This window comes from Drosophila navojoa, chromosome 4 (genome assembly GCF_054131105.1).
Source record: "Drosophila navojoa isolate 15081-1374.11 chromosome 4, UAZ_NAV_1.0, whole genome shotgun sequence".
In the NCBI taxonomy this organism is placed as follows: domain Eukaryota; kingdom Metazoa; phylum Arthropoda; class Insecta; order Diptera; family Drosophilidae; genus Drosophila; species Drosophila navojoa.
The window spans coordinates 6,619,784-6,644,800 of NC_142892.1; the positions used below are offsets into that span (position 1 = coordinate 6,619,784).

The 25,017-nt window shown below is 41.8% G+C and overlaps 1 long non-coding RNA gene across 1 annotated transcript; it reads right to left on the minus strand.

The window, feature by feature from the left end:
* Positions 1 to 307: 307 nt before the first annotated feature.
* On the minus strand, positions 308 to 22,975 carry LOC149091357 (uncharacterized). The gene is made up of 3 exons (XR_016196837.1): positions 22,793 to 22,975; positions 6,596 to 6,786; positions 308 to 908 (listed from the first exon to the last, which is right to left on the minus strand). It is a non-coding gene; the product is annotated as an uncharacterized LOC149091357 (long non-coding RNA).
* Positions 22,976 to 25,017: the final 2,042 nt, after the last annotated feature.

Genomic DNA, 25,017 nt, shown 5'->3' on the forward strand with positions numbered 1-25,017 from the left:
AGTTTTCAATAAAGTTTTTTTCGCCAGACAATCTCACGTCGCTTCATTGCTGTCATATAAGAGATAATTACTTAAAAAAAAAAAAAAATACAACCAAAAGCTGCTTTTCAGTCTTTCTCATTTTTAAAGATTATGCACGTACTTATGTTTAAATGCTTTCATCTGCTTCTTCTTATTTTTGTATTTTTTTGGCAGACATCTTAAGACTCGCGAAAAAATGCGAGAAGCTGCTTGTGCGCCAGCAGGGTATTCATTTGCACAGCCACGCCCACACACACACGCACACATACAGACGCACCACTGTGGTGGTGGTGGTGCTGCTGCTGCTGCTGGTGGCTGCGGTGTTGCACACATTTGCGGCAACGGCCGTGCAAACTGAAAGCCAAGTTGCAAAAGTCAAGAAAATGGCATCTTGAAATGTGAACTTTTTCAGCTGCACTTCTTTTTGAATACTTTTGTGCCTGACTTACGGATTTAGCAGTTGTTGTTCATGTTGTTTGTGTTGCTGTTGTTGTTGTTGTTGTTGTTGACGGCTTAAAACTCTAGACGCTTTGGCATGCTGTGCAGCGCATTTCAAATAGCCAAAGTTTAGGCAGAGAATCTGCAATTCAATGCTGCATCGATTGAGGGGCACCAATGTCTATTTGATTGTGTATAGAGCCTCTGTCCCTCCCTCTCCCTCTCTCTCTCTCTCTTTCTCCCTCTCTCTCTCACACACACACGCACGCAAGGGGCTGCATGTTAACGACATTTTGATTTTGTCTGCCGCTGCTGTTGCACGGCATTTCGCATTGCCGCATTTAATTAGATTGTGCAACATTATGCAGCTGCCACCAACTACTTACCACAATGTATGTATGTCTGTATGTATGTATGTATGTGTGCGTTGGCTCCACCAAGTTGATTTTCTGCAAGCAAACAATGTTGAGAAGCATATTAAGCGAACGGCTTGAGCAGCTGGGCATGCTAATTTAATGATAGCTACAGTCAGAAATAATAAATGATAAGGAAACAAAACAAAATCTATATATATATATATGTATGTATGTGTATATGTATATGTATGTGTGTCGGCATTTCGCAGTAAATTGTGGCAGCAACTTTGTCGCAAAACAGTTGCGCAACAACTTGATACATTTTAGTGCTTTATCTCATAATTAATGGCGGCTGGGTATCAGGCGTGGCTAGCTACTGCTGCTGCTCCTGCTGCTGCTCCTGCTGCTGCTACTCCTGCTAGAAGCAGACAAGAAATTAATTGCGCTTTACGCGCCACGATAAACGCCGGCAGTGCCACAGCGAGTGGCGAGTGGCAAGTGGCATTGCCATTGCTAGTGCCAGTGCCACTGCCACAGTCGGTTACAAATGAACCAACTGCTTGCTCGGTGGCTTGTCGCAAAAATTAATTAAAAGTAAATCCAGTAAAAACTATTAAAGTTAAATTTGGCATGAACTCGACCACAAATCAATCTGCCACAGCGTAAGCGCTTTATGTGTGTGAGTCGAGCAGGACAGAGTGTGGCCAGCATAGCAGTTAAGCCTGCTCCTGCTGGCTGGCTGCTGTTTTTGCTGCTCGCGTGGCTGGCAATGGCATGTTAAGCTGTTTATAAAGCGTTCGAGTCATTTCTTGTCATATGTTGCAAAACCTAACGATGCCACACCCACCGGCTAGCTTAACGGTTTTACGGATTTTCAATGAAACTTTGTTGATGCTGCTGCTCCTGCTGCCCCTGCTGCCCCTGCTGCTGCTCTATATTCTGTTTTTCATTCCGCTTTGCTGCCTAAGTGGAAAGTTTTTGGGGTCGTGACTTGCGCGCTTTTAAGATGATCTGCAAACTTTGATATGATTTGCATTCCTTGACAATTTTTCGCTCAGCCCGGGACAACAATGACAATTAATTAAAACAAATTTTGTTGCCATTGTTGGGCCTGTCAATGCGACTAATCTCAACTTTGTGCCAACGCACGGCTCGATTGGCTGGCTGGCCGACGGCTGGCTTGGTTGGCTGGTTTGTTTGGGCTCGATGATAGAAAAGTTTTGCATAAAATCAATTTATGTGTAGGCCCTAATCGCAGACGTTTGAGTGGCTTTTTATTGACTCGGGACGAAAATGTAACTTTGTCCGCCTAGCTCGGAATTAACGTAATGGAAGGGCACAAAACTTGAGCGTAGTTTACGTATGACTACTTATTGACCTGCCTGGAATACCTATAAAAGTATACATAAAAAATATATATTTATGTATATATATATATATATATAAATATTTATTTTTATAGAGAGAGTTTGCTGGCGAAATGGCAGCCAATCAATGAGCAATTTATTGTTGCTGCACTCATTGCCATTGCTATTGCTATGGGCTATGGGCTATGGGGTCCTTCGTTCAGCCTGGCACTTGTTCGCTTGCAATTTGCTTGGCAAATATGTTGCCAATATTACAAGCCATTCATTTGGCAATCATTTGGACCAATTAAATGGCAACTCACAAACAAACGAATAACCATATATCAACACACTCACACACTCACACTTTTTTTTTATTATTTTTTAATGCAGTTTTTCGACACACGACAACAAAAATCATATGTCACATGCGAACTTTTTTCGCATGCAAATTGCTGGAACATAGGGGCATAGTGCAGCTGTACAAATGCATGCAACGCAACGTAAACACAATTTGTATATATATATATATATTTTATATGTATGCATAATGCACCAATATCAACAGGGGAGTCGTTAGAGTCCTTAAACTACGGCAATGTCGTTTGAAGTGGAAAAAGAAATATTTCTAGAGACTTGCAAAGCTCTTAGCGAAACTGAAAAACCCAACTACATATTTGATAATATTTATTTTATTTCTATAGATTTTATTTCTTATCAATTTTGTATAGTAAATATTTTTATTTTCATTACTCTTTTATTTATATATATTTTGTATGGCTGTCGAGTATTTTTTAAAATATCGTATCGATGATATTTTGTATTTCGGAAAAGTATCAATATGATATTTTGTATGCAAATCTAAAATATCGATATATCGATATATCAATATTTTTCCGAATTTATATTTTTACTTATTTCCCACAGTTAATTTATAATAATTAAATAGAAGAACCCTATTTTTTTTGGCTTATTTATTATTACTAATTTGTATTATTATTTTTTTTTTATATATTATTAAGTGCTTAATCCCAATCAATTAGTAGAGCTTGCAACATGCAACAGAACTTAACAAAAAATCGTTTGACCTATCATAAATAAGAGATCAACAATATTTTCAATTTTAGCTAAATATGTCTTTTAAATATGCTTTAAAAATAATATTTTAGGCGTATTCCAGTTGAAGATCTTCCCGTTCCAAGCTCAATATTCGAATGTCTACATGGATACAGGGTATTCTCATATTTGGGTGCACTCAAGTTCTCAATTTCCTTCTTTTTTTTTTTGCTGCATCTGACACTGCAATCAAAATTGATTGAGCGACATCAAATTTGTTGGCGCATTTGCCGGCTGCAGTTGATATTGAAATGAACTCTTTATGAAAAGCTCTGCAATTAACTTGCATGCGAAATTTCGCCAGATTGTTATGAATAAATAATAAATATAAATATATATATACATATACATATATTTATTTAACTATATGCGATCGCTATGCAGATGACATAACGGTTTATTATACGCACTGCAATCAACGACAAAGTTTCGATTATGAACAAAAACAAAAAAAAAAATTGCCTGAACTCTGTGTCAAACGCAAAACATTTAAAATTTATACATGGCATTTAAGCCAAAAGGGAGAGGAGAGACGTCGAGCAGATGGCAAGGAAAAAAGAGGAAGAGCAATTGCATAACAAATTGCCGCAGAAATATAGCTGATAAAGGATTTTTATTGTAAATCGAATTTTAGTTTAAGTAAATTATGAATATTGAAGGCATGCGTAATGGCGGCTTTTTAATTAAAAAATGTGCAAAATGCTGCAAATCAAAGTGAAATGTAATTGAAATTGAAGCTGTGCAGGCAGATGCAAAAATTTGATTTACATGAAATGCATGGAATTAAAAAGCAAAATGAATAAAAGAGAAAATATTTGATTGGAAATAATTTAGATTAGCATAAGGAATTAAATTCTTGAGGAGTAATTTCATTTGTTGCTATATCAAAATATTGAATAGAGACAAACTTGTATAGAATATAAGATTTTGGGAGTATGTGACTAGTAAATACCCTGAAAAATATTCTGTTTTTGTGATAAACTAAAAGTTCTTTATATATATATATATATTTGTTTCTTTAATTATTTAAATTTATCATATTATATATCATATTTCATAGTAGTTGAGTACTTTAATCAGGAGTGCCTGACTTGGAAATACCCGGCAAATCATTCTGCTCCCATTTGCATTTCCATTTCCATTTAGTTATAATCATATTATATCCTCATATTAGACACCTTATCCCATAGTCGAGTGCTTTAGTTGGGAGTGATAGACTATCAAATACCCCAACCCTACGCAGAACTGTCATTTCAATCAATGTACGCATTTTTCTTATGCATTGATAAAATGACAAAAAATAGATGTCCCATCTTCCATGTCTACTCTACCCATACATCTTAGCATTCTCACTAATCAATATTGTATTATATACCACATCTTATAGAAATTCAATCAAGTTTTGCTTATTGTTGGGCAGACATCCTACATACTATATATCGAATATGCTCATTCTATGCCATTCAGCATTTAAATACGCCTACCCTCAATTCACAATTTCGCTCGAGCTTTATCTCCCTTTGTGAATATCATTATTTCATTTCACATAATGGCAAGTATCTCATTAAACTATATTCAGAACGGGGCTGGGCTGGGCTGTGTTGATGGATACTGAAGTGTGAACGTGAATGTGATAAGGGCGTAAAATGCTAGCAATGATATCAAACGGTTATTTAGTTAAGCTATGGCCAACATATGAGCATATCGACCGCAGGGCAACAGCTCAAGGCACAAACAGAGAGAGAAGGAGAGGGATAGAGAGAAAGAGGGAGAATGTGTGGTGGCTAGCACAAGGACAAGGACAAGGACAATATTACTTATGTATATTGCCGCATAAGCCGTCACTTGTAGCAAAGTACAACCAATTTGAAATGGTGGCCGTGCATGGTGAAGAGGGGCGTGGGTGGATGGGTGAGGCCAGGCGGGAGCGGATAAGAAACGCATTTGTATTAGTTTTACGCGCATTAGAGTCTCATTGCCTTGGCTTAAGGTTCCCGGGGCCAACTGGAGCACAGCACGAGCATAAAATAAAGTAATAAAAATCTTAGCTTTGCTGCTGGTCATATCTGTGAGTAGCAGACATCTATATAACATATATACATACATATACATAGACACCACTTGGCATGCTGTGCGTGTACGTGACATTTAAAAGGGATAAAGCTGCTAAAACCCAAATCGAATAATAAAATACGAGCCAGACTGACACTTTTTATGCTGCCAAAAAGGATAATTGCCGTTTAAAGCCAGCGTTTTCAACTGCTTGCTGGGCGTGGCACACACACATACACACATGCGTGCTGGTATATGTGTTTTTTTTCTGTGTCTTTTTTTAGTCATTTGTTGACTTTTTAAGCCGCATACAAAGTTGCTGACAACGCGCGGTCAACGCGCACTCGGAGAAAAAGTATTGAGCATTTTGTACTTAAATGAAGTGTGAATGTTGCAGAGATGCGACAAACGCTTAAAAGTTGAAGAAAAAAATTGAGAAAAAATCTAGAAAAATATATATATGAAATATAAAGTTGTTTCTGACTAAATATTGCCATATGGGTTCAATAATTAATCATTTTAATTCAGGAACTGTTTAAGTTGATAAAATGAGATGTAAATACGAGAGCTGAGAGCTGATTCTCTCTTACTTAAGTCAAATAAAAACCTTATGCTTCTCTTGGCTCTTAAATTGAAAACAATTTTCGTAGACTTTCAGCTCTTCGAAGTCTACGACAAATTCCAATTGCTCTATTCCAAGTTAACGATCTAGGATTTACGCTCAATTGCTGCAACTGTGCAATGTGCTTCGACTCTGTGAAGCACATAAATCCAAGCACCTGTCAGGGCCGAGCTGCAGTTGGTCGCTTTTTCGCCTGGTGCACGTCAGCAGCAGCAGCAGCAGCAAGAGGATGAAAACTTTGCGACAAGCTACAAGTTGTGCGTCATTGAAACAAATGCAGCACGAAATGCACCCAAAACCCCAATCAAAGCCAAATTACCTAACGAGCTGGGCCATCAAGTGGCCCAGCGATGACAACGGCTACAGCTTCAGCTACAGCTACGGTTCCTGCTTCAGCTAGTACTTGAGAGCTGATCTCGGGTAGCTTAAACTTTTTTACGGTCGCAGCATCATAAAATGCGGCGATGGCTGTAATACGCTATCCGCGCAAATCAAGTCAACTTTCAACAACTTTGACTTGATTTAAACCCATTAAAAGTCACTTTCTCAACGCTTTTGGCAGGCAGCTAGAGCTAGCTAGAGCTTCCTCGCTTCCTCGTTCCCTCGCTTGATGTATATTTAGAGCCAGCAGTTGCACCACTCACCTGTGCGCCGCCGAGGGACAATAAAGCGTGCTGCTCGCCCCTTTTGCACCTGCATAAGCATGCCCTTGGGCCAGTGGAACGATTCGTGGTAGGGATGCGCTCCACTCCGGCGGGGTGGCATGCGAGACAATGGCAATCGGATGAGTTGTGAATGATAATGCGCAATGTTGTTGTAGTTGCAGGACCGTGAGCTGTGAAGATAGATGATGAGAGTTTTTAGGGGGAGATCAGCTGGATGAGTAAGCACAAGCTTTCAAATCTAGCCAAAGGCTAATCAACTGTATATGTGTGTGGGTGAGTGCGTGTGTGACAGCTGACACGCCTTTAAGTCTTAATTAATTTGGCCCTGCGCCTTGAGCAGCCCAGATGAAAATGATTTGAATACAATGCGAGTGCGAGTGTGAGTGCGAGAGTGAGTGTGAGTGCGGGTCCTCAAGCGCAATTACGTGGCGCAGCAGTAAAACGCAATGCGGCAATCATGTAAATGAATGCCATCAGCGAGACATCAAGCAATCATTCATTCATTCAACATTCGTTGGCTACACCAAATGGGGCAATAGCTATACGAATACGAATGCGAATGCGAATGCGAATTGGGAATTCTGAATGGGAGGATTGAGCATTTCGGGGCAGCTAACAGCACGCACGACTGCTGCCAGACAAGGACAAGCCGCTGCTGATGCGGCGGAAATAATTGTCTTGACACAGATAATCTCGTTACCTTTTGGCCTGGCCAAAAGAGGGAAGCTGGTGCCAGGTCTGGCCTGGCCTGGCCTTGCTCTTGTTGTTGCTGTTGCTGTAGCTCACGGCTTGAAGCACAGATCCGTTTGGTTAGTCCGCATTATTGTCAATTTATTTGCGTAATTTATGCCTCGCCGCCAGCTAGACAAACACAACGAGCCACCAAGCCTAGTAGCTGGATATACTCGCACCTCTCTCTCTCTCTCTCTCTCTCTCTCTCTGCTTCCTCTTCCAGCCATCTGTCAACTGTTGGCCGCGTGTGGCCGTAGTTAAGCTATTTCGTGCGTCTGTTTTAAATTCAAATCAAATCTCGTTAGAAATTCACCACAAAACTGGTCGCTGGGTTTCTCTCCCTCTCCCTCTCTCTCGCCCTCTCTCATGCCCACCTTTATTGCCTGGCGTCTTGGTCTTGCAGCTGTCACTCTGCTCGCTCGTTACAAATTTTGATTTCTTGTCACAATTTGTTGACATTTGTTATTATTTTTTTTTTTTTGTGGCATTTTTCTATACGTGTGGCTGCAGCCAATTAAGGCGACAAACACCAGAAAGGTAATGAAAATAAAAAAAACACCTGAAAATTGAAAGCAACAACAACAGCAACAACAACAACAACAACTCTATCACGTTCTGCACATGCTGCGCCAGCGTCCAACTGAGCGTATGCTTCATATTGATTTTATTTAACAAGCAACGTCTGCTGGCAGCTGCAACTCCTGCTGCTCCTGCTGCTGCACTTCCTGCCGTACACTAGTTCCGCCCGTGTTTGGGCAGGCCCTCAGTATCGCACTGCATCTAATTGCAGCATAATGGAACGGCAAGCAGGCAGGCAGGCAGGCAGGCTGGGTGCTCCTGCACACTGTCAACGTCTTCTTCAATTTCCGCACTTATTGTTAACAGGCAGTCAAGCCAGCAGCTACTCAGCTAGTCAGTCACTCAGTCAATCACTTGCTCAGCTACTCATTCAGCAGCTACTCAGTAACCCGCTCAGACGCAAACTTTAAATTGTTTTACAGCTTAAATTAATTTGTGTGCTCTGCCGTTTGTCGCTGTATGTGTGTGTGTGTGTGTGTGCGTGTGTGTGCGTGTGTGTGTGCATTGTCTTAAGGGCTGCACTGCTGTAGTGCTGCGCACTCAACTGAACTAAAGCGATTAACAATGGTGCGCCATTTGAGCAACAGAGCTGTTGAAATATATATATGAAATATAATTGAAATACTATACCATATAATTCTCATAAGAGGCTTGCAAACCTGAGTGGCTAAATCTGACAATTACTACAACTGTTACTGTTAAATTAAGTTAAAAATGAAGTAGTATTGATATTATTCAAGTCTTATGCTTGGAAAGTATTCAAGGCTTATACTGCAAAAGTCTTATAGTATAAAAAGCTTTAATGAGCTTTCAAAGTAGAGTTTCATTAAAAATTTCGCTGTTCATTTCATAAGTTTGCACAGCATTTTAAGCATCAATTTAGTAAAAAGGCATTAGAGAACTTTTGCTTAATGAAGAACAGACAGAAAATTGAAGATTTTTTGGGGTAGCACAATAAGTCTGTTAAAGCTCAATATTATTATCAGTTAATAATATATAATTCTTTAATAATATTTAATATAAAATATATAATATTTAAATGCATTTCGTTGCACATTTTGTTTCTGAATTTTTTTCAGATTATACAAAAATATAGAGACCTTACATTATACAATTAATTTTATATTTCACTTTAAAGAACTTTCAAATATTTATTTTGAAATAAAATGCATTTATTAGGCAACAAATGAATGTCTACTGAATACTACAGTTCCCCTGTTCAAGTAATGAATACTTTTTTAATATTAACTAAAGCTTTACTAAACTTTCAGAGCTTCACTTCAACAGCAACTAAAATAGTTAAAATGAAAACTTGTTTCAATTAATACAAAACTAATCTTAGAAAGTCTCTCCTGAAAATGCGCTGTAAATTTAATATCTGAAAATAACTTTAATGTTTATTCTCTTCGTCTTCTACAGCAAATTAAAAATTTAACGAGGCTTTTCTACTCTACAATTTTAACAGCCAGCCTCTTGCGCACCGTCTTGTGCAGTTGAAAGCCTTAATGGGCTTTCGGAGCTCCAACTATGCACTTGAGCTATTAGCGTACATATTTTTGGCTATGTCATATGTAGCCCTTGTATCTTTTGTTATTTTACTGTTACTTTCACCCTCCCCCTCTCCTGCTCCCTCCGCTCACATTCTTCGCAGCTGAGTGCCTGACGCGCTGTGTTGACTTTACGCTGGCAAAGTCTAAAATTGCCAAGTGTCTCAAGTTTTTAGAGCAGCGCGTTTTCCTAATAGGCTAAAGCAAACACTCACTACCCATGCGAAGCAGTACCCCCCCATACCCCGCTCACACCACCCTGCTCGACCTACAGCACACATACAACACCCTAGAGCTGCCTCGACACTGCTGCTGCTCCTGCTCCTGCTTTTGCTCCAGCTCCTGCTCCTGCTCATTATTTTTCTCACAAACAATAACAATCATAATGCGTTATGTATTTTTCAACTCAATTAGAACATTGTTTACAATGCGCATGAAAATTTTGATATGTAGCTAGAATGTGAAACTTTGCGCTTCCCGAAACTTTTGCAATAACAAAAGCCGCTCAAGTAAAAAGTAAATGTTGCGCTAGCTGCCAAAAGGAAAAATGAAAAATAATACAAACACAAATACACATACATATATGTACATGTGTAATATATATATTCTATATATAATCTAAATTGGCTTGCTGCACTCATAAATAGAGGCGTGGCTAGAGCACCTACACCGTATCCACTTTATTAACGTCAGCCTCGCAGCTTATTTAGAATTATGAGCGCATTTGCCTAAGCACCCGAAATGTTGGCGCTGGCAAATGATGCAAGCTGCATAAAAATGCTGCAGCAGCCACCAAAAATGAAGCCACAAAACTCACAGTCACACACACACAGAGGCAGTCACACACACACACACACACACACAGAACCCGTTGTTGCTGGCTGGCGTCGCCAACTCGTTCAAGTTTTTCGGACTGCGTCTGCAGTTTTGCTTCCATTTTGTTTTTTTTTCCTTTCTTTTTTTTTTTTTTTTTTGGGTTATTTTTATTTTTATTTAACTGGCGTCAGGTTGTCGTTGCGGCAGCTGCCATAGCTAAAGGTTCGTTTTTGCCATTTCCAAGCGGACGCACCTACACAGTCAGCACATTTTCGGCGCAGCAACATGGCGTATGCTTGATATTTTTTCAGTTGCCGCATATTTTTGGCAGACACAGCAGTGGCTGTGGCCCTGCCTGTGCTCGACAATCAATGAAGATGCCATTATGTAGCCAAGCGCACACACACACACACATGTATATACATATGTATATCTTGTATATAGCGCTCTCTACCTGCTGCAGCTTGGCTCTCTCGTCGCCAGCCATAAAGATAGCACACGGTCATAACTTGAAAGTTCGAAAACTAATTATGTCTATGGCTATGGGCCTAGACGGTTGGCCGTCTGGGCCTAAGCTGGCGGCTGCTGTTTTGCTGCAACGCATAAATTATGCCACACTTTTACGGTGCACCACCCGAGCGAGCCACCCGCCCAGATGCGAGTAATTTGTTTTTGCATTTGGCTGCATTTTATGGCTAATGGCTTTTGAATACGAGTAGGCGACTTTGTCTAGCTTGACCAGGCAGTGGATCGCTGCGCCATATATAGAGAGAGAGGGAGAGAGAGAGAGGGGGAGAAGGAGAGGAGGGGGAGAGAGATATATGTATATAGATTTGCTAGCTTAAGTGCCGCATTAAAACAGGGCCAGCGGAAACAGTCTAAGAGATGTTATGTTGCCTCCGGCTCCTGCTGCCGCTCCTGCTGCCGCTCCTGCTCCCCATCCTGCCCCATGCTAGGCTTGTCTACATCGCCATGACAATAAAGGCAAATGACGAGTGGCATGTCGAAAATAATGATTAACGAGCGCCGGGCCGGAGATGCCAATGGAGCTCTAGATGAAGATGAAGATGAAGCTGGAAGACTGTGACATGGCACTCAGCGAGGCATATAAAAAAATGCCTGTGCGCGTGGCTGGGTGGGGGGTTGGGGGTTGGGGGTTGGGCGGGCAAATCAAATGGAAATAAAGATACGACCCCGAAGTGGGAGGCCTCGGATGGCAGACATTCGAGCTGTGTAGCATCATCAATGATTTAAATTAATCGTCGTAACACACGCAAATCTCGCACATGACAACCAAACGACAAGCAGGGGTGGCAGTTGATGCGAGAGAGAGAGAGAGAGAGAGAGAGAGGAGAGAGAGAGAGAGAGAGAGGAGGGAGAGCAAGCGCTCAGTGTCTTTACGAGCTGCGGATATGAAGTCGAAATCAGCATATCAGCCAAATTACAAGAGCAAACATAAAATGGCTAAGCCAAATGACTAAACGAAGTGGCAGCCCGGCAGACGGCACTTGAGATGCTGCGACTGCCGCTGGAAATGGGTGTCATTGCCGTTGTGGGCGTGGCCGTGGACGCAACGAAATTAAAGCGAAACGTTGCGACAGCCAAATGCCAAATGCCAAAAAGGGAAATAGGAAATGGCTGCTGCTGGCTGGCTAGGATTGAGGATGATGAAGCGGGAGCGGGGGACTGCCAAGAGGCAGTCTTTGCATTGACGCAAGTCGAAGTCAGTGGCAGAGCCAGTGCATGTGTGGGTGGCCTGCCAGATGCGAGCCAGCCTGTCTGTCTGCTGTTGAGCTATTTTGACAGATTAACTCACGCGTGCTTTGATATACATACATACATACACCGCTTGCCCACTAGTCACGCCCACTGGCTCGTTATGTCAATTGTCAGCAGGCTAGACGAGAGCGCCTGCAGCTGACGGGCAAGTGCTGCGAGTTCAAGCAGAGACTAAGCCATAGCGAAAACGGAAAAAAACGAGAGAGAGAGAGAGAGAAAAACTGGAAAAAAATATCAAACAAACAAATACGAAACACAAAAGGGGCTGACATTTGGTAGGGCGCTGGGAGTGGGGTGAGGCAGCTGCCATTTGCCGTCGCTGCATGTGTTAAATTTAAGTTTTGATTTACGACCTCAACTTTGTAGGCTGCTGTATAGGCAATACACGCCAATGAGTGAGAGAGGGAGGGAGAGGGAGAGGAAGAGAGTCATGTGTGTGCGGATAGTGATAAATTGCGCTGTCAGAAGTTGGTAGCTACAATCGCAGGCATACATATACACATATATATACAATATTTTTTTGTTTTTCCTGCCTCGTCTCGGCAGCTGCGACTCCTCTGACAGCAGAGCCTGGGCCATATCTGTGCCAGGGCATAGGTTGCGCCGCAGACTAACTGGGTTAGCAGCCAGCCTCGAGCGTCGAGCCTCGAGCGTTTAATGGCTGTTGACAGACGTGTCAAGTCACGGACGGCGTTTCGCATTGTTTTGCAAGCCTTTCTAGCCAGACCAGGCCGGGCCAAGCCAGCGTCCTGGCCATGTCCTGGCAGCCGTTTTTTATGGCCCAACTTCTTGTGTGCTCAGCTCAAGTGCGCTTATAAATTTGTAATAGCGTTGACGTCAACGTTTGATTTGTGCGGCATATGCGGCGTATGACTAATAAAAAAGAGCGACAGGCAGTGAGAGAGAGGAAGAAAGAGAGAGAGAGGGAGAGAGAGCGAGTGGCGTGCAGCGCTAATTGCAAGCGTTAAACATGATGAATTATTGGCTATTTAAGCATGCGATTTCAATTGTGTGCAATAGCTGACAGTCCTTGTGTATGTGTGTGTGTGTGTGTGTTGCACTGGCTTCAGGACAGCGCATAAATTATGCAAAATGATTTATTGCCGGCGAGCCAGTGGCAAAAGCCACACACATCACGTAAAAACTAAACATTTGAGCGCATAAATTAATTGAATTATGCAAAGCAAGCCACGCCCACCAACACATAGATTACTGCCTATTAGACATATAATAGTGTGTGTGTTTGTGTGTGTGTGCATTTTGAACTTTCACTTGATTAGCGCTTGACTCTCTGCTAGATTTACGAGCCGCAACTGAAAATTGTTAACTAAAAAAAAACAACTTAAATCAATCAAATTGCCCGTTGTGGGCGTGGGCCAAACGCATGTAGTTGCTGTTGCTGTATTTTGTTGGCCAAATGTCTGCGCGAATCGTTAAACTCCATAAAGACTGCGAGAGCCTTTGAAATCAATAAACCACGCGCGCGCCTCTTTTATGAGCCTGATTTATATACACAGACAGACAGTGTGAGACTGTGTGTGTGTGTGTGTGTGTGTGTGTGGGCGCGTGTGCACGAGCCTGACATGTGTCTGGGCCCACACTGTAGAGGGATGCCTTTAATTTCTTAGTAGCTGCATAAATAAACTATAAATTCAATTTTATTACGACCAAACGGATTCCACTGACTAAATAGACGCATAGCTCAACTGAGACAGAGACAGAGAGGCACAGACAGAGACGGAGTTACAATAGAGTTGTTACGGCCAATATGTACTTGAGCTGCAGCTACATGAAATTCGCAGTTCAAGTTGGCCAACTGTCAAGGAGTTGGCCAAGAGGCGGCCTCAAGTGCCACACGATTCTCATGTTCAACTTGTATCTTGGCTATCATATTTGCCGAGTGCTGGCTAAAACTGGCTATTTTTGGAGGTAATTTGAGTAGGTAAATTGGATGAACTTGAGCCAACATCGGCTCAGATGAATGATGATTGTGTTGCCAAGTATTATAAATAGATAGATTGGAGTAGATTGAGAGAGAGAGAGAGAGAGAGAGAGAGAGAGAGAGAGAGAGAGAGACAGATGAACTTCTCTTACATATCCTTTCAGCTTCGACAATAGTTAAACTGGCCTTTGCTTATTATGCCGCTAGTTCTAGCGGCTATTTAGCTATTTCTCGACATGCAGCAGCTCGCCTCGATTGGCTGTAAACTCCAGCTGTGCGCTGCCTTAGGGCCTGGTCAATATGCGGAATAGTCACAGCAGCTGAGGGCAATGGTAAACGTTTAGTAGCCCGTAAAGCAGAGCTCTGTTTTACGATTCACATAGAACTTAACTGAATGCTGCAGAGCAGTGTAGAGAGAGGGAATGTGAGAGAGCGAGAGAGGGAGAGTGAGTGAGGAACTAAGAATTTGTGGAGCTCTGAAGCCGATTCAGGCTGTGCTTAAATTTTAATGGCCATTCAAGACAGGCACTACGACAGCGTCTTTTATGAGCTGTGTGATTGCTGACCATGTGTGTGTGTGTGTGTGGGTTGTTATGACTCTGCCAAGGACAACAAAGTCAATTCGAAAGATACACAAACGGCAGACAGCGACACTCGCGTAGGTAAATGCAGCAACGCAAATAGCAAACAGCAAACGAGCAAAATGCAAAAATATGCAAACGAAACGCTGTCATCAAAACTTACAATCAACTATAGACACACACACACAGACACACACACACACACACACATACATGCATACAGAAACAGATACTCAAACTCGCGTCAAGCATTCAATGTAAACATGAGCTTCACCAGCCGCAGCCAGGCAATCTCTTCTCTACTCTGCTCACCTACCGCCCCCACACCCCACCTCTGCCCCTCTCTCTCTCACACACAGTGGGGCTGCGGCCAGTGTCGTGTCAATGCAAATTCAAACAAAAGTGCGCAGCAGCGCCAGCCTCGACAATCCAATCCCGTCTATATAGCCTAGCCAGATTAACGGCATCAGCAGTTGGCCAACATGAATGAAGAGAATGCAAAAAAAAACCAGAAAAAAAAATGAAAAGAAAAAAAATGTAACGAGATGAATGAAAATAAAAAGGCCAAAACGTTCGCGTCCGCACAACAAACATTGTTGTTGCCTTTTGCATATTGCATGCCCTTTGGCTATGCAAAACAGGGTTGTCACAGCGCTTCAACACTGTTGACAGTTTTCTTTACTCTTTGTCTATATTTTTTTTTATTTTTTTGCAGTTGTGGAAAAGGTGCTCTGGCTGCATTTTTTGTTGTCTTTTAATTAAGTTAAGTTACTGATCGAATCTGTGAATATTGGCTATATGGAGAGAGATCAAAAATGGTGCGAAATTTCGAATATACTATCTGTGGTAAGTCTTGTGATATTTCATTGAATTTAGAGTAGTTTATTGCCCATAAATATATATAATATAATATATTTTGCTAAAATAAATCAGATATATGTCAGCTTAGATTCCATTGAGAACTTAAGATCATAAAGCGTAACAGATACTAGGGATTGACATAAAAGAGATTAGAAATGAGTCTAAGCGGATTCCATTTTAAAGTTAAGATCGGAATGCGAATCATAGCGTCCCAATAAGCGCAGCTCAACTAGCTCTGATATTTGTTATATCTAGAAACTGCCTTTTCGTTTATAGCTAGCTTTATGTTGATAAGTAGAAGTATTAGATATACTGATCTGATCTGAAGAAGGATAAATACTGGGCTGTTATTGCTAAAAAATCTTTAAATTCGACATACATTTTAAAAATACTGCCAGCTAATATTCACTGGAAGCATTCTTTACTTCCACTTGACCTAAAGGACACTGGAATACGGAACTTCTAAACAGATCCACTAAAAGGAAATATTTATAGTGTAACTATGCTAAAGTAGCTGGCTTCACACCTTCTCATCTTTCCAGACTCTGCAATAGTAAGAGTTATATCTCCTTTAGCATTTATAGAGTATTCTCTAGTCTCTTATTCGCTGCCTCTGTCGCCAGCTTGTGCCTGCTGCCATTTGTTTTTTCCGCCAGAATCATTTTGCATATTGGCCGCCGCGTGCGCTTTGATAAGTGAAAATTGGAAAAATCCGCACTTTGCATGCAAAATAATTACGAAAATATTTGCAGAGATGCCAGCGAAACTGTTGTTGTTGGCGGTTCGAGTTGAGGACTGTGGACTGTGGATGGGGCGTGGCCGGATGTGTGTGTGTGTCTGTGGCGGCAGGCGACTGCTCAATTGAACGCTTAAATTGTGCGGCAGTAGATTTGACAGCTTTAAGCACCCACTCGAAGCATTTTTGGCCATTTGGCTGCTTTTGTGGCTAAGCGCGCGCGCTCCCGGGCTTTTAGTCCAGATGCATTCACACTAGATACGACTATTGCAGCAACAGCAAATGGCAAAAATGGAATAAAAAAACGAGCACTAGAAGCAGCACACAATGGCAGCTCCATTGTCATACTATTTGGCAAAGTTGTTGTTGTCTTTTTTCTCTATTTTCTTATTGTTTTTTTTCTGCATTTGACTTGACTTTTTTTCTCTGCTCTCTTTAGCTTTGTGTGTGTGTGTGAGTGCTTTGCAGTTGTCTGCAAATGAAAAGGCCATCGAAAACAAAAGCCCACGTTGGCTATAAATAGCGTGAGCGCAACTTGACTTTCCCAGTTGCCAACTTTCTGTCTTGCTTTCCATTTGCCAAATCCCCGAAAACCCTTTGGGCATGGCCAACCCTCATTTAGCCTTTTGTCTGGGCCGTGTGTAAGTTCTCTTATCTGTTTATAGCATTTTTCGTGTAAGTTTTCTGTCACGAAGCGAACGAAAGACGAGTATATTGGCTTCGGTTTCATTGTCTTGCCAGGGACAATTGATGCCAGGGCTGGCAAGTCGAAATCGATGCACGTGTGTGCAGTTGCAGTGACTCTACGAGTGTGTGGGTATGCATGGAGTAGCTGGGGTATAAGGATTTTCTATAGGCAGTCCATTTAATATGTTTGTCTAATGGCTAAAGGGAAAATGATTCACATCTTAGTTTTCTCAGAGCTTATGAAGGTATCAGTCAGGTCTTTAGTGGGCTTGCCTAATATATATGTATTATTATTATTATTAATACAGGTTAAAACTTGCCTCTGCAGTTGCTTCACCTAAATAAACCATAATCCAATTGGAAAACGTCCAATTAGACTTCCAACTAAATTTAGCTACTTTTTTTAGAGCACGAGCGAGCATTTTGAAGTCGTTGCAGTTAAACTGTATTATTATTCTTACTAGTATTCTAGTGTACATTTACTCCCTCTCTCCCTCCCCTCTCTACCACCCCCCCCCCCCCCCTCACTCTCTGTCTATCTCCCATACAGCCTTTCGGTTTGGCATTGTTATGAGCGCAAATCCTGTTGAAAAATGTGCTTTTATTGTCTGCTCGGGGTTTTTTTCGGCCATTTTTCATGGAGCTTTTGCCGCTAAATGTTTGGCTTTATTTTTGACTGTTTAAATAGCAGTTTTCGCACGTAAATCTAATTGCAATTATACAATTTGTTTCATAATGTGCATATAAATTCGTGGCCATAATGTTTTATGTGCGATATTAAGTGGAGAATGTGGCGATTGTGACTGGGTGTGGGAGTGGCTTATGGGCGTTTTGTCAACGCTTGTTTGCAAATAAACACAAATCGTTGTTACATTACAATAATTTATGCGCCTTTGGCACTCCGCTCTGTTTCGTCTCTCTTTCGTCGTTGGCCATGGCAACCAGGCCTGGCAGCAAAAGTTAATACGTTCAAATTATAATTTACATTTTGCATTGTAATTATATAATAAAAATTGCAGCACATTTGTCCATTATGCATGCAAATTCAATAAAAAGGAGAAAATGAGCGAAAAGCCCCAACAGCATTTTATGCCTCCCTTCATTTTTCTTCTTCTTCTTCTATACACTCGATTATTCATTGTGGCAAATGGCAGGACTTTGGCAGCGACAACAATTGGCGTTAAAGCTTTATTAAATTTTAATCACATAATTCGAATCATTCACGCTACAACGCGTGATTCGTTTCTCTTTTTTTTCTGAATTTTATTTAGGTTTATCTTTGTGTTTAACGATATTTATTTATTTATTTTTTGTTTATGGGCAAATGAATTATGTCGCTCTTAAGTATGCAACAATTTTTTTTATTTCAATAATAATGCTGTTGGATTTTTGTTTAAAAAGTTAATTAGTTAATGACTCGTAATGGGGACAGAAAATGTTGAAAATTATTGTGATTTATATAAGATTATAGAGCTATGATAACATTGTGAAATATATACAGAAATTGTGGAGTATTATATACATGGGGCTGCCAGATGGGTTTGTCGAAAATGGACAACCATGTATAGTTTTTAGAACAACTAATTGACAGTTATATTATGACAAAGCAATTATTGATAAACATTTCATTGATTAAACAGATTTTTTCGATATGTAGAGGAATATTATTAAACATATTATAAATTTATTTTTAATGTATTTTTAAATATTTTTATTAAATATTTTTAAAATATTTTTATTATATATTTTAATTAAATATTTTTTATATAAAAATTTTCATTAAATATTTTTATTTTTTATTATTTGATCAGTTTATTTTATATATATTTTTTATGAAAATATTTTACGTTTATATACATTTTTATTTTTTTTTTTTAAGATAATATTTGTTTTTAGAAAATTATTTGTATTTTTTAAATATAGCATTTATATAAAAGAATGTTATTTTGGCTTTAGATATTCATACTTGACTAATTAAAATAGCATTTCACTTAAATCAAGACTCTTGGTAAAGGCTCAGCCATTAGCTCAGCTAAAATAATGCTCCTACGGCTCTTATATACCCATAAAACTATCCCATAAAGCTGACCAAGAGTAGTCCCAGCGCCAGCCAATTTAGAGTGTGCATATCAATTTTTTTCGGAATTCTCTTAGTCAACTGTCGACACTCTTATTAATTGCCATTTTAGAAGTCTCTTAGCTAGCGTTTGCCCTAATATGTTGATTTAGTCTACGCATATCAAATTAATTTGTCAAGACAGGCCAGTCATTAATATTTAACTACAACTTGGCATTCCAACCCAAGCCAAAAACTATAGCCCAGAGAATAGTATACCCTGAATGCCCTAGCCCCCTCTCTCTCTCTCTCTCTCTGTGAATTGGAGCAACAGCTCCGTCTGATTTTTGGCCGCAATGCGCCGAGCCATTGCTATGTACTTAGCCATACTTAGACAAAATAACAAAATTAATTAAACATTCAGCTGCCGGACGCTGAGCAAATACAGTTATTTATACTACACTCAACTTAATTACACGGAGCAGCTAAAGTAGCAGCAACAGAGGCAGCCCCAACAGCAGCAGCAGCAGGAGCAGCAGCAGAGGCAGCAGCAGCAGGAGTAGGAGCAGGAGCAGAGGCAGCAGCAGCCAAGATGCTTAATCCAGCTACGTAGCTACGCTTCATTAATCAGACGCGACTCTAAGCCACAACAAAAGCGGATGCCAACAACAAATGCAGAGGCAGCAGCAACAGCAACAGCAACAGCAACAGCAGCAGCAACAAGATGGCCAAGCAAGGTACGCAGCTCGTTCTTGGCAACATAGTTGAAAAGGCAAAACAAAAAAAGAATTAACAAGCAACTTAACACTTTAACGCCTTTCACTCCACTTTACGATGCTTGCGAACAATGTAATTACTTCAAACAAGAAGACGCTGCCGGGAGTTGCCTTCGGTTAGCTGCTGCTGCTTCTGCTGCTGCTGCTGCTGCTGCTGCTACTCCTGCTGGTTCTGGTTTTGATTCTGGTTGTGGTGCCCTGGTGCTGCTGCCCTTGTGGCCACAGCGACTGACTGAAGTTGGACGCTTGGCTGGGTTTTTTGGTAACGTGGCGGAAGTTAGGCTCAGACTCCGAGGGGCGACGTCAGGAAGTTGACTGCATTACCATTTGATTATAGAAAACATTTATTTAGCTGCCTCCTGGCTGGCAGAACTAGTCTGGTCGGCCATTAAGCTGCCAGTGCACATAAAATGGCTGACTGCGAGCCACACTCACACACACACACACACGCACACACACACGCACGCCCACACACGCACACAGAGCTGGCTTGCCTTAGACTCTGGCGCCGTCAACTAACCGCAATGCAAATCCGCAGAGCAAACAATGTCAGGTGATGTTGGTGTTAGTATTTACCGTGTGTGTGTGTGAGTGTGTGTGTGTGTGTGTGTGTGTGTGTGAGTGGGTGCTGTGGCTGCAGCAACTCTTGAATGTGTGTCTGTGTCTGTGTATGGGGCATCAACAGCCACTGACAGGCTGACAGACAGCAAGGCGGCTGGGCGGACAGGCGGGGGGACAGGCGGGCAGGCAGGGAGACAGGCAGCCACACCTATGTAACTTTTCACGTTCGAGCAGTTACCCAAATGCCCAACCTCTAAAACTGTGAGCTCAAAACGTAATTCAATCTGCAGTTACAGTTGATTTTCAACAGCTGCAGATTTCGCCCCACAAGTCTAAAAGGGACAGAGAGAGAGAGAGAAAGAGAGAGAGAGAGAGAGAGAGAGGGAGAGAAAGAGAGAGAGAGCGAGTGAGCGAAAGTTGAGTGCTGAAACAGTTGGCATCATGTGTTAACGGGCCGACGAGCCTGGCTGGCTGTCTGGCTGGCTGCTTGGCTGCCTTTGCCATTTGTCTTACCAAATGTTTGGCAGGCTGACAGCTTCAGGCTTTAGCAGAGCATGTGTGTGTGTGTGTGTGTGTGTGTGTGTGTGTGTGTACCGCTGCACAAACAGCAACTTTACCTCAAACTGAATTTTTGGTGCAAGCAACTAGATTGCAACTTAGCTGCCTCTGCCTGGCAACTTGACTGTAAGTAATGCAATCGGCATGGGGCCGCTAGGCGAGGCGTTTTCATGCCGCATGCTGGCCACAACAGGGCTCGATGTGAATGCAGCTGACAACTGGCTGGTAAAGCGGCTGGCAAACAGGCTGTTGATGTGATTGCGAGTGAAGCTATCGATGCATAGGCTGTGGTGAGTGCTTGAAGGCCATGTTTAAGTGGCTGGCAACTGGCTGTTAAGTGCATACCAGGTAGCTGGCAACTTGCATGTAATTATTGATAACAGAATGGCTGCGATGTGAGAAGTGAAAGAGGTTTTTTATTCTTTGCCATATATTGTAATTACCCACACGACTATAGAGTTTCTATGATAAGTAGCTGGCAGCTGACTGTAAAGTAGCTGGTAACTGCTTAGCAACTGGCTGGCTATAAGATACAACTAACATCTTAATATCATAATAGATAATAGGGAAAATAGATAATAGGTATAATAGAGAAAAGGAGATGTAAGCTAATTATGTATATTTTTGTGCAATATTTAGCCTAGCTTCCTAATCAAAGTAGCTGGCAAAGTCACCTGCACAAAGTGACTGGCAACTGGCTCCGAACTTGCTGGTAGAGATTGCATTCAAGTGAATACAAGAACAAGAGAGAAGCCAATAGAACATATTTTTATCTCATAGAGAGCTTAGCTTACATATGAAAGCAGCTGATAACTTGTTTGCAAGTGCCTGGCAAACTTGCTAACAAGAGATTAAAATGCATCTTGATATTAATAAGTAACAAAATTTTAAATGTCATGCCACGAGCTTTCTATTTGCAACATAAAGTTTGCCAGAGAAACTTTCTGATAGAAGATTGAAGAGTAATTCGATATTGTTAGATGAAAACCTTAGCATTGCATATGACATGCTGAAATAGAAAAAATAAAGTCTATCAATCTGCTGACAAGTGTCTTGCAGCTGCCTGGTAAACTTACTGACCACAAATCAGAGTATTCCTCCTTATATTTAGATAAGAAGCCTTATAATTTCATGCTTGCGCCATAAATTCTATTGCAATAAGTAGCTGTTAACTCTCTTGCAGCTGCCTGGTAAGTAACTGGTAAATCTTCAGAGCAGAGACTGAAAACCTTCTGATAGGCAAGAAACCTTTACGAGCTGTGCACTTGCAGCATAAACTCTCACAACTAGCTGGCAACTCGCAAGCAACTGGCTGGCAACTAGCTAACATTTAGATTACAGTCTGCTTATAATTAATGTTAGCCAACTGGACAGCGTTGCTCTGACATACGCTGAGCAGAGGTCTGCAAGGGTTAAAGTCGGCTGAAAGGCCTTAAGGCAAAAGCAAGGTGTTGCAAGCAGAAGTGGCCTAGCACCCACACACACACACACACACTTAAACTCACACTCTTGTGTGTATGTGTGCGATGCGCGTGTGTGGTTGAAAGTGGCTTAGCTTAGCGACATAATTAATTTATATGCTGGCGCTGGTAAATGTTTGCGAAAAGTGTCAGTTGTTTGCACCACAAACTATACATCAACCAGATGGCTGTATGTGTGTGTGTGTGTGTGTGCTGATGTATTGGTGTGCGCTGCATTTGCATAGCTGTCAGCTGCGCGCTTATTGAATTGATTTATTATAATTGCAATGCAAGTGACGTGCGGACAGACGGACAGACAGCGGCAGCTCGTGCCACATGTGGCAACTCTTTAATTACACGCTCAATAAAGAATATTTTGTATATCTGTCTATGTGGTTGTGCGTGCGTGCGTGTGTGTGTGTGTGTGTGTGTGTATTTCTGACAATTGAATAATGCATGTGGCTTAATTAACGGCATGCATATAAACCACTTTGAAAATACTTACCAAACGGCAGCTGGCTCAATGGCCCACTTGAAATTCAATAAAAGGCAACAACGACAACGACAACAACAACAACAACAATAACAGCAACGGCAACAGCACAATGAACATTTTCATATGCAGGCAAAAGTGTTTCAAGTGTTTTAACTGTTTTCTGTTGTTGCTTTTTGTGCTTTTTTTTGTTTGGCAAAGTTTTTGACACACTCACACACACACACACAGAGGGAGAGAGAGATGTAGTACACAGAGGCTGCTGCTGCTCCTGCTCCTGCCAACATATGGTGGCAAGCTGTGTGTCCGCACTTGCCTAAAAAACCTAACACACACGCACACACACACACACGTTGGCGCAAGGCGAAATAAAGACAACTAAAAAAGGGGACAAAGAGGAAAAACCATGACGCAGTTGGAAAATAATAATACATGAGCCAGGAGCAGGAGTGGCAAATATAATATTTAAGCACACATAAAAACAGTTTAAATGGCAAACAGGGCGACTATGTGTGGGCGAGTGTATGTGTGTGTGTGTGTGTGTGTGTTGGCAGCAGTCTGAACTTTGAACTAGGCTCACTTGATAAGCCCAAGCGCCCACACTTGTATATATTTCTTACTTTTATATATTTATTTTTTTGGTCTTTGTCTTTAGTTTAATTTCAGTTTTTAGTTTTCATTTCTTCTTTTTTTATTGCCTTAAACTGCACTCACTAAAGCACTTTGTAATCGCAGCAGCAGTAGCACACTTAAGCTGTCAGTCACAGGGTTTCCTTAAAGTTCAGTTAGCTGGATTGGGTTTTGGGCCAGAGAGGCCCGTCAAGCGCACACAACTAACGCGGTCGCAGGACGACAGCCAACTGCGCGCTGAGCCAGAGCATCCTGTGCAGCCCAGCGTGGCTCGCTGGCCGAGCGCAACTCGGCTGCAACGTGTTCGACATCCTTTGGCCCAGCTCGAACCAGGTCGAACGTGGCTGGAGCTGCCGCAACCGATAGAGGGAGACACACACAGCCTGCCCGCTGACCTACTCGCTCCCCATGGCAAACAGCCTTTGTTTGCGCGACACTTGTTATCGTTAAAGCGTGTGAGTGTGTGTGTGTGTGTGGGTGTTTGTGTGCGTGCAACCGCAGCGAACATTTGCAGCCGCGTGTACAACGTGTCGTATGCGCACTTGAGCGGCGGCATTTGCTCAACGCTTTGGCCGCATTTTAGGCGATACGTTTTATGTCTTCCGGCAACAAAAGCAGCTAACATGTATGAATGTCTGTGGGCAGCATGTGTGGGGTGTCTATATATATACATGTGTGTGTGTGTGCTTGCAACGATGACTGTCATTATTTAGCAATTTAAACGATTTGGCCGGGGCGTCAACTATTTACAACTCATTTGCCCGCAGCTGCAGTCAGGTCCTTTGGTAATTGCAGCAGCATCAACAGCAACAGCAGCAACAACATGCGAGGCAGGTGCAGACGGAGCCTGACGCTGTCCATAATGGCCAGCAAACAAGTCAACAACACTCACGCACACACACACACACGCACTGTGCAAATATGCATATGTAGCGCACACACAGTCAATTAAATTTTCAACTGGGCATCAAGTGTTAAAGCCCTGAAAAGGCCGTTTGAGGCAGCATTTGGGCATGGGCCTGCTGGGCTTTGTTGGGCCGTTGTTGTTGCTGCTGCTCAGTCTGTTGGCATTTAGTTTTGACGGGCTTTAAGCTCTGTACGCCAAACGAAATTTGATTAAATTTCGGTGCTGCACTCGAATACAATTTGTAATTCAAATTAAAAGCGCAAATAGTTGATTTTTTGCTGCTGCTGTTGCAAGGGCGGGCAACAAAAGGCATACCAAATTACTGCTGAAGCAAGAGCAACAAACAGCGGCAGCAACAGTAGAGAATGAAATGAAACGCAGTCAGTGGAAATGATGGCCAGAGATGCTGATGCTGCCAAGCAACTCAACTCGACTCGACTCAAAACTCGAAAAACAAAAACAGCAACAGCTAAAGAAGAAAAAACAAAGACGAAAAGAAAAAAAATGCCGCCGCATTTGAATGCTGCGTGGCAGCAACAATGTTGCATACCACTTGGGCACTTTGTTAGCAGCCAGCAGCAGTCGGCAGCAGTCATATTGCGGCCACACACACACACACGCACACGCACGTACACATACGCTCGTGTGAAAAGTAAAAGCCATGCAGGCATTTGGCCCAACAACATTTGCAAATTCCGTC